The sequence below is a fragment of the Aythya ferina genome (assembly GCF_964211825.1).
Source record: "Aythya ferina genome assembly, chromosome: 2".
In the NCBI taxonomy this organism is placed as follows: Eukaryota; Metazoa; Chordata; class Aves; order Anseriformes; family Anatidae; genus Aythya; species Aythya ferina.
The window spans coordinates 84,106,867-84,117,418 of record NC_140297.1 but is presented as its reverse complement, the minus strand read 5'-3'; the positions used below and the strand labels follow the sequence as shown (position 1 = coordinate 84,117,418).

General features: G+C 36.4%; 1 long non-coding RNA gene across 1 annotated transcript; it reads right to left on the bottom strand.

Annotated features, from left to right (window-relative positions):
* Positions 1–2,404: 2,404 nt before the first annotated feature.
* On the bottom strand, positions 2,405–6,737 carry LOC311432569. The gene is made up of 3 exons (XR_014690137.1): positions 6,667–6,737; positions 3,346–3,593; positions 2,405–2,649 (listed from the first exon to the last, which is right to left on the bottom strand). It is a non-coding gene; the product is annotated as an uncharacterized lncRNA (long non-coding RNA).
* Positions 6,738–10,552: the final 3,815 nt, after the last annotated feature.

Genomic DNA, 10,552 nt, shown 5'->3' with positions numbered 1-10,552 from the left:
CTCTAAACAGAGGACTATCAGATTACATTCTTCCTGTACTCAGCCAAGAACAGAGTCCCACAGAAAGAAGCTGAAGACCACTGCTCCTTTTGAGAGCTCCTCTTAAATATGTTGGATACCAGTAAGAGAACTTATCAACGATTCAGAAAGTGAAGGCAGACCAGCAAGTTTATCTCTTCAGGCTGACTCTTACCTGAAAAGGACCTATTGTGAAGATTTGTAGCATACCTGTGGTATCCTACCTTGAGTGCAGTTTTATGTCTTCGTCTCTTTTGCTATTTCCAGGTCAGATAAAAAAACACTGCCACTACTTTGAGGCTGTGCTCACATTCAGCCTGTCTCTGAAAAGACACCTTTCCAATAGAAGTGCTCTACAGCCATTCATAGTTCTATAAGACATAAAGACTATTTATGAAGTCTTTGCAGCAAGATAGAAAACAAATAAGCAGGGATTTTTAGAAGCATGCAGCATGACAAACATTTACTTGACTAGTTTAATTCACAGGTTTGTGAGAGGATTTAAAAACTGCTTCAAGTATTGTATTTTAGCTACCCTCATGTTTTCAGAAGTAGCCTTTGAATATTATTAGGAATTACTTCTACCCTCAGCTTTTCACCAGCCACACAATTCCTCTGTAGTGTCTGGACTAGCCAGTTATGTTGAACAGCACTTCATATGAGAGCTTTTAGATATGCATATGTTAGTATTATACAAGAACAGTGTCAGGACAGAAAACTAAATAAATAAGTAAATCTTTTACCATGGTCTAAACTGAGACTTGAAATTTGGTGGAAGGGGATTGAAAACTCAAGAAAGTTTTCAGGCTGAAAAAAAAGGAGCCTTGGGTGATGAGGCAACACCTGTATCCTCTCTGGCTTTGCATTCCTAAGTAGCCAAAAGACTACTTCTTTGTTTGAGCTTGAGTGAAAATATGGAAGTTATCTACTGTCCTATGAGGTCCACAGCATTCTGTTATTCAATATCTCTAGTAGCTAAGACATATTTCTTCAACACTAGATCTCTACCAAAGCTAATTGTGCAAAATCTCTCTCAAAGGAATAGATACATGAACATCTGCATTGCACACTGATGTTGTTTTATCAAATCTTTTCATTGTAAAACAGAAGGAAGAATATTTCTAACAAAAGAGAATGTTTTCATAGAAACAAGAAAATTGTTTCTATGGCTATCAGAAACTTATTCTCACAAGTTCCTTTTCTACAAAACATAGATATACTGAGAGAATATCTTTAAGAAAAAGACTCGGTCTTGGAACAATGAAAGGTCAAATACTTTCTAGCAGTACATATAAAAAAAGCCATTTATATACGATTTCTTTGAGAGCTACAAATTAGCATGTCATTTTGAAAACAAGTCATCCTAAACATTCTTATTCACAGGAATAAGATTAAAATAGGTTGAAATAAAAAAACTTGGTTCAGGACTGAAGGTCACTTGAGTGAGTTACACTTATTCCCAAAGTAACTGGGTTTTGTAGCTGGCCAGGCTGGCTAAGTAGTGTCTTTCTTTACTGGCTTTCCATAATATACACCACAGAAAATGGAAAACCAAATTATGCTAGAACACAAAAATATTGATACTTCATTGTTTATTATTTTGTTTCATTATCTGAGGACCTGCTTCAGCGTGCTGATACGAAAGTTTACTTTCACAAGATTATTGAATTAGAGTACAGAACAATCTTATTAAGCAAAATTAAGCTTCAAATCTATTGCCACTCTACTGAGTTTGGACAATATAAGGTAATTAAACACTTGGACTTATTCTGATCAGGTGCTAGATTTACAGATGATCCAAGATACTAGCACTTAGTTTCATTAATCAGAGAACATATACATACACCAAGACCACTGTTTCTGAGATTCACTGTATCCTGCGTATTTTTAAGTGCCACAGCTTACAGTTGCACAGTGCAAAGCAAACCTGATGGGACCCTAGTCTTTCTTGTAACTTCAAAATATATCACTGTGATGACATTTCAGAAGCTGATATGCTCTAAGTATAACAATTGACTTCCAGCTCCTTTTGTTATTAGAGACTTTTGAGTCATACATGTGATGTTGTGAATCCATGGACCAAAGGCAGTTATGTTCCCATGTTACTACCTCCAGCAGCAGAGCTAGCAGCTCTGAGGGTGCTATGTAATTCATATCCCTAAGGTGCTGTTAAAGCTAACATTGTACAAAGGCTACCTGCCACCCGAGCCTCAACTTCTAGAGGAAAAAGACCTCCATATAGCAACTGTTTTTGTTCTATGGACTACTACTTTCAGCTCTTTTTCTGAGCTTCCTCAGCTCAAGGAAAACAAGACAATACTGAGAATTTATGAACAGGTAAACATGTAAAAAGAAGGAGTCGTATTGCATATAACATTTCCCTGACTTTTTGAAACCAAGCTTGAAAGTATTTATTCTGTAAATGCATTGTTTTCCAAACAAAAAGATTCAAAATGATAGTCCTTTCATAAAGGACTATTTCTGTCTTAGTTTTTCACTGTATAAAGACATACAAAACATTCCGAGGAACTAATAAAACAAATATGTTCATTTCAACTGCACAAGCTTTTTGCAGTGCTGACACTTAAAAGACTGCAGAAATATTGGTCACTATTTTTTCTTCTATGCAAGCTGAGCTTTATGGTAACATATTAAGGTTTTTCACACAATAGCAAGATTCCCATTTCCTATTAATTCCGTACCATACAAAACAAGATTTTAGCAAACGTAAATTTGTGAACTATCAATTAATTGCTTAATAATTATTTAAATTGTAATTAATCGGGTTTATAAATCAATAATACAGTTATGTGCATATTCTAAGTCTTCACTTGTACAAGATAAAATTATCTGCTAAGGCCAAGCCTGCAGTTCAACAGAAAGATTCAATTATTGTCTGCTTTCAGCAGAAACTTGAAAGTTGCCTTAACAAAACATCTTAATTATGTCTGTGAACCTGGATTTCATGAAGATATTTTTATTGTTCTTAGTATTTAGGAAAACTCAGGTAGATTTCCTGTTTCAAATTTCACTGAAGTGAAAACTTAAAGCAGAACAAAAGTGAGATTTAAACAACCTTAAGCACAGTTCTCACAAAGGCTCTTCAGGACACTGAAGTGTAAGGACTTACATCACTAAGGTGCACTCCTATTTCACATAAATTTTAGAAGATAAACTTCTTGCTCAAGATCCTTTACCAGTTGTCTCATCAAAAGGAAAAACTCTCATAAGTTATTTGCTTTACAGTCAAACATTCATAACTTTGATTATACAGATTTTTGTTTAGCAATGGCCACATTTTCAAACAGCTGTATTGGTTTCAGTGACATAGAAGGATATTCAGCCATTTACATCCAAATATTCTTCAGTGGGATCTGGAGAGATTTTTCCATGAACATGCTGACAAGTTGTTGCTTTTCAGTTTCGCTTTGAAAACTGGCATGACACCTCAAAGGAATAATAACTGTCAAATTCTTCCCATTTCTCATTGCCTGAACAATACCCTTCTTATCTGAAGGAAAGGGAGACTTCTGCTTGCTAAGAGAGCATTACCCTTGTGAAGGAAGCCTTTGAAACTGAAAGAAACAAACAAAAAATTCTGCATGGGAAGCATTCTCCATACAATGTCTGCTCAGGGAAAGACAAGCAAAGAAACAAGTATTAATTTCTCTTATGTGAATGAGTAAAATTGTTTGTTCCTTGTGCTTTTATTTCTATGTGTTCCTTAATACAATTACCTAGAAGGAGAAGGAAAACAACTGATGTTTTGTTTTTATGCTGCTTTCTCTCTTGTAAGTTGCTTCCCAACTCATGTCCCTGGTGTTTCTCCATGGTTTTATCTTCCCAGTTATACATTTCTTCCTGAAGGAATAGGTAGTAGATGATACTTTAAAGGACACATGGGTCTGATCATGTCTTCTTCTAGACCAAATATAATTTCTAATACTGAGTGAAAGTGATTAATCCCTTCCTTTTTTTTTTTTTTCCCCACACAAACTTTCTGAAGAAGTATAAAAATATGCTATAGGTATCACTGAGGATAAAATTTGCCTAGATGAACAATTTTCTACACTTTATTAGAAGGCTTTAATTTACGTGGTGTCTCTGATTACACAAAGTTTCAATTTTCAGTTCAGCAGTGCTTTACACAATTAAAAACTGTGCCTGTCCAAGGTGTACACATTCAGTGTTCACCTGTTTTTCAAGGTGTTGGAATGGACTTGCTTGGTGTTTTTGGAGAAAAAGAAGCTTTAGGCTTTAAAGGAGATATGAATGTGCAGACAAGTTCAGTGATTGCCATAAATGCAGTTTTACTTATGGTAGTTAATTCAAGAGCAATAACCCCAAATCTTTCTACTCAGAGGAAATCACACAAAACTATTTAGGTAAGTTTGTCCTTCCTATCTATGTCCTTTTTCCACTTTTCTTATCGTAAGCCCACACAAGTGATTAACAGAAGGGCTCTCACAAAACATTATTAAGAGATCTTTCAGTAATGAAAGTTAACAGAAAAGACATTGCTCTGTCACTGTATGCAAATGCAGTTCATTGTCAAACCCTGCTTTAACAGCAGGAGTTTTGATACTGATTGTAAACAATAATTGAATTGGACACTTTGTCTTCTATTGAATTCTGTAGCATAGATACTTTGGAAATTTCAGTAATCCATATCGATTAAGTATAAAAGCATCCAGAAGTCTGCATGTACAAACTTTAATCTGGAGTACTGGTAAACATCTCCTACATTCCAAACTCTTCCATACTAAAAATTCTGAAAATTTGTGGAGGTTTTGCAATTCAGAAATGGAAGCTGGAGGTGAGATACTTTGCAATAATATAACACAGATGATATCTAGATGATATTTTCTACCAGGTGTTCTATAAAGCTTCCTTTCACCATCCTATTTCTCTTAATATGTATGTAAAAGGATTGACTGCCAAAAGCATAGATTTTCCAAAGTCTGATCATTTTCTTGGCAGAACTGTGCTGCCAGCATGTTTGCTGCTGTTGAAGCAGACATGTTCATAAAGCAAGAAAATTCACTCTATATTTTATTTCCTGCATATATTCTTCTCTATATTATCTTTTCTGCATAAAGCAAGAAAATACACTCTATATTCATAATCTGAAGTTATACAGAAGTACTAATGACTTGTTTTAAGTGATATCGGGAATCCAGAATCCAGTTAATTTCATGCCTGAATAATATTCCTGCTTTTTGACAGATTTCAGCTTCCTGAAAATATTCCTGTTTTTTGACAGATTTCAGCTTGCTGTGAGTAAAGTTGATTTATTTCTACAAATTTATATAAATTTATATAAATTTATTTCTATAAATTTATTTATTTATCAGCTACAATTGGACTTGAATGAATATGTTAAAATGTAACCCTACTTCTATACAAGACCACTAACCATGTTTATTTCCCTTTATTTTCAGTATTGTTGCCACAAAGATTCATTTAGCAGTGATTCTAAATCAGGTACAGATCCTTCTAAATATCATGCCACACATTGCTAAGATATTTCCCATTCCCTAACATACCTCTCTTATCAACTGGCAGTTTTATTCCGTAATTCTTCAAGTTAGAAAATATATATATATATATATATATATATTTTTTTTTTTTTTTCAAGAAAACAGAGCAACCATACTAGTGGTTCCTTTCTCAGGTTTGGTGCGCCTTTTTTTTTTTTTTTTTTTAAATATAATTTGCCTGATATTAACCTTATATTTGTTCATGGTTTTCATACAGTTGTTAAACCTTAAATAGGATTTCTTCACCAGCATCTTCTGTTGTAAAAATATATGTTTTAGGAAAACTTGAGAGTGATAAAATTCACTCTGAAATGTTTTGTCTTTCATGCAGTTGAACTTAAATGAAGCTTCAGTTTAAAACATTAGCAAATTAATTAGCTTAGATTTAACTGGGACTTAAGAGTTACAGAGTGATCATTAATGTCCAAAGTTGTTGTGACAGCTTAAGAAATAAAAATAAGAAATAAATACTCGCACACAAATTTATTTTAAATTGTGTAAGGAAGTGCAGGCATGACCACCAGCTGCTTCAGCCGTGGACTATTCCTGTTTGGCCACTGGGACCCAGTCCAATGCCTGAGGACTTAAGATCTCCGCAAACACTGGGGAATGCAGCTACCACTTTCCTCTTTATAGGTTCAGCTGGTGACAAAGCTGAACACATATTCCAAACACATATACGCACACAGACACAGACATTGACACAATCACTCACAAAGGCAGCCCTAGTCAAGGGTTGCTTTCAACAACACAATGCACAGGACTCATGTAAAACACAGACAGCTGAGTCCCCTTTCTCATCTCTGTCTGGTAGAGATTATGGATCACTAATACAGGCAGATAAAGAGCTCTCCCCAGGTTCACAATCACACACACATTTGTGGATCCCTTGAATACTGGCACGGTCTCTTTGTCCTTATAGCATGACTGCACAGATCCTAGGCTCTCGTACCTCCTACATGGGTCTCCAGCTTGAAGTTAACTGCACTTGCAGCACTCACACATGCATCCCTCATACACATCACATTCACAATTTCCCCTGGGCGTACCAAAACAGACCCTTGGGCACCTGATACTGCAGCCCAGACCTGAAGCTCCCACTACTCACCAGCTAGTTCAGCTTGAAGTTTGCTGGTGAATACACACACACACTCCAGACACACCAGGTTGCAGAAGATACTGCCACTACCCCCTGCCCCCAGCAGTTGGCACCCCACACACAGGCTGTGACCTGTAGCCCCACTCCTACTGCTAGTGTGTAACCCCACACTCACCTCACTCACACCAGTTACCCCTCCACAATAGTTAGCTGGAGGACAGACCACTGCTGCCCCAGTAGCTGGAAGTAGACAACCCCGCTCAGACCAGTAGCTGCTACTGCTAGGACCCCACTTTTCTCCAGCAGTAGACACCACAGGCCAGGGGCACCCACATCCCTGGTCTAATTCCCGTAGCTGGCACCCAATCCACTCACACCAGCCCTCCTGTAGCTGGCACTCCTGGCACAAAGTCTTTAGGACTCCTTCTAGACCCAGCGAGCCATGTCCACCCCCAGTTGCTGATGCCAGGACCCCCACTTGCTTCAGTAGTTGGCATGACAATCTGTGGGCCTACATCCGACACCTGACTCCAGTAGCTGACAGCAATCTTGATTTGTGAACACACGTCTCTCCAGAAGCTGGCACTTAAGCCTAGCAGCACATATACACACCAGAGAGAGAGAAAGAAAATATGTAGAGGGAGAGTTAAGAAAAAAAAAATATGTAAAAATATAAGAAAATAAGACAGACTGTGGTGATGAAGTGCAAGGTATGGCCAAACAAGCATACTGTCCAACCCCATTTTACATGTGAACACTTTTCTACCTAGTGTCTCTTTCTGTTCCTCCTGCTCCCTTTCCCCCCTGCACACCCCCCATGGGTTTGGGTTTGCAGAGCTCTGCAGCTTCTTGCACTCTCCCCGTATAGGCTCCCCTGGTTCACAGTCAACTTCAAAGTCCAGGTTGATCTTCCTGGAGCAGGCACCTGTAGCTTAGTACCTTTAGAAAGTCAGTCAAAATGAATCCAATTACTTATGTCTTCATACTTACAGTTCAAAACAACATATTCTGTGTTCAAAAACAAACCAAAAGCTTAGGACAGAAAAAATGTAAAATTATTGCTATGCATAAGACTCAGCACTTTCTCCAAAACAGAATGAAGTTCTCAGAAGCACACCAGAGAGAATTTTTTTTTTTGATAATAATAATAAAATAAAACGATAAAATCCATAAAACCTGTTTCATTCTCCCTGCAGAGATACAGTATTTCCTTCATACACAGACAATAAAAGTACATCAGCTGTATATATATACATATACTTTAGTGAGTTAAAAACTCACTAAAAACAAGCCTTCTTCCTGTCTTATACTCCTTACACATTACAACTAAAATACATCTCAGGTGAAAGTGTATTAGGACCAGAAGACCATGGAACAGATACATTTATCACAGAGACACATATGTTCCAGAAGGGACACCTTAAAAAGACTGAAAAGTCTTAGAGTATCTTATAAAACATCAGACAAAACTCAAGTTAATATTTAGAAAGGAAGTTACTTTTTTTTTTAGGAAGTTTGCTTTCTAATACTAATTCATTCAGACATATCTTATACATCATAAGTTAAACCAAGTGTTGGTTTAACCAACAACCATAGGTTAAACCAAACACCTCTCCTGCTAACCTGCCCAGATCCCTGAAGACTGCTTTATCCAAAGAAGTGAAAGGAGGTGAAAATATCCTAGAACAGCAAGTGATTTCATTTGATAACCATGCAACACAGGCCACATACCCTTAGCAATGCTTCTAAACAAGAAAAGTAAAAGGGAAAAAATATTTCTCTAGATAAATTTGAAATATCCTTAAAAAGTGTGAGGAGTCTGCTTTATTTTATCTATTAAAATAACTTTTCCTCTTGTGTTCTAACCTTGTAATCAACAAAAATAACAATCAGTTCTTATCAGTCTTGTTCCTCAGTATCATCTGTCAGAAGGATCTACAAGTTCTTTTGTAGATATAATAGTTCAGTTGAAAGAGGCCTTCAAAGATCATCTAGTCCAACTGCTTGACAACTTCAGGGCTCATCAAAAATTAAAGCATATTACTGAGGGCATTATCCAAATGCTTCTTGAACACTGAGACATCGACCACTTCTCCAGGAAGCCTTTTCCAGTGTTTGACCACCCTCATTGTAAAGACATTTTTTCCTAATATCCAGTCTGAACCTCCTCTGGCACAGCTTTGTGCCATTCCTGCACACCCAATCATTCAAACCAGGCAGAAGAGACCAGAAGGCCCCTCTTTACTTCCTCACCTCAGAAAGCTGTAGAGAGCAATGAAGTCACCTTTTAGCCTCCTTTTTCCAGACTAGATAAACTAAGAGCCCTCAGCCTCCACTCATACAATATGCTTTCTGGCCCCCTTTTCAGCCTTGTTATCTTCCTATGGATATATTCAAGTATATCAAATACCTACTTTCAAAATTCTGAAATAACCACAAGTTTCAAAGCTTCAAAGTTTTCCAGGTACTTTATTAAACTCCCACATCTAACCATGAGCAGATGCTTCCCCAGCTGAAGGCTGATTGCTCTCACTGCCAGCCAGGGAGGGTACTCTGTATGCTACCTCACATTTTCCTATCAGGATCAACTCAGTCCTAATGAATTAGCCTGTAATTATCATTAATTACAGTTAGTTCAAAATCTATTTTAAGCACTCATCCGTTTTTACTTGGATATTTTTGGCATTCCCTTTATTTAAAATTCTAATGATGCTGTCAGAATGTTTTCTGGTATTGATGGATTGTAATTGTCCAGGCTTTAAGTGTGCCCTTTATGAAGCTATAAATTGAGTGTACTTCAGAAAAAGGTTTAGAAGCTTCCCAGGCTGTAATCAGCATTTTTAAAAAGATCACTCTAATATCCTGTAGTCAAAAATCATGTTTCATATTTGCATTTTCCATCTATGCATATTTGTTTTATTTTTTAGCTTAAATTCAGACAGGTGACAGGTATGTTTACCACAGGTATTTACAGTAGCTCTGGGAGTAGACTCTTCCCGGTGAGAGTGACAAGGAAAGCAAAAGCATTTCAGGGACAGAGGAGACGTTAATAATCAGGACTGGGCTGTTCCATGATCTCTGAGAACAATCCTTCAAACGCTTAAAAGACCTCCAGCAGGAGGACAACTAATAGCAAAAACAGTAGGAGACCCAACTGTTACCTTCTGTTCTGTCCCAAAGGCTCTAAAGAGATTCATATTTCATAGTTCCAGAGCAGGAGGAGAAAAAAAAAAAAAAAAAAAAAAAAGTGGTGAAGATAAGGAAGAGCAAACTGGGAACTGTTTTCTTTGATGCTTCTCATCTCAGAAAAATAATGAAGACATGACAAGCAAAATCCAATTATGTATGGTTAGCATACAACAATTATGACACAACAAACTGAGCAGGGAAAGCAGAAACAAAAAGCTTTGACGTGAGCAATAATGACATGAATCTAATAGGTTTTCTTTTTTGCTTGTTTTGCTTGTTGTTTTTTTTTTGTTTGTTTGTTTTGTTTGTTTGTTTTTTTGTTTGTTTGTTTAAATAGGTACTGTTCCTTAAAATGTTATATTACTGTTTATAGCACAGTGCACATCTAGAGATGGAAGCTGGTATATACAGTAATTCTTACACATTTGTCTCAGTATATATTAAAAATGTATATTTTATTTATTTCAATATATTTTGCTTCCTTACTGAATATTCTCATTCAAAGAATGAAAGAATGACGCATAAAAAATACATATAGCTGCAAAAAGTTCTCTAAAGGGATAAATGTAAAATCTCCCTTGGATTAATGTTACTCAAAAATTAACTATAGCTAACAAAGAGAAAACTCAATTATAATAATATATTGTATTATTATTTTAACCAATTTTTTTTTGTATTTTTTATTTATTTTGTTATTTTCCTTATA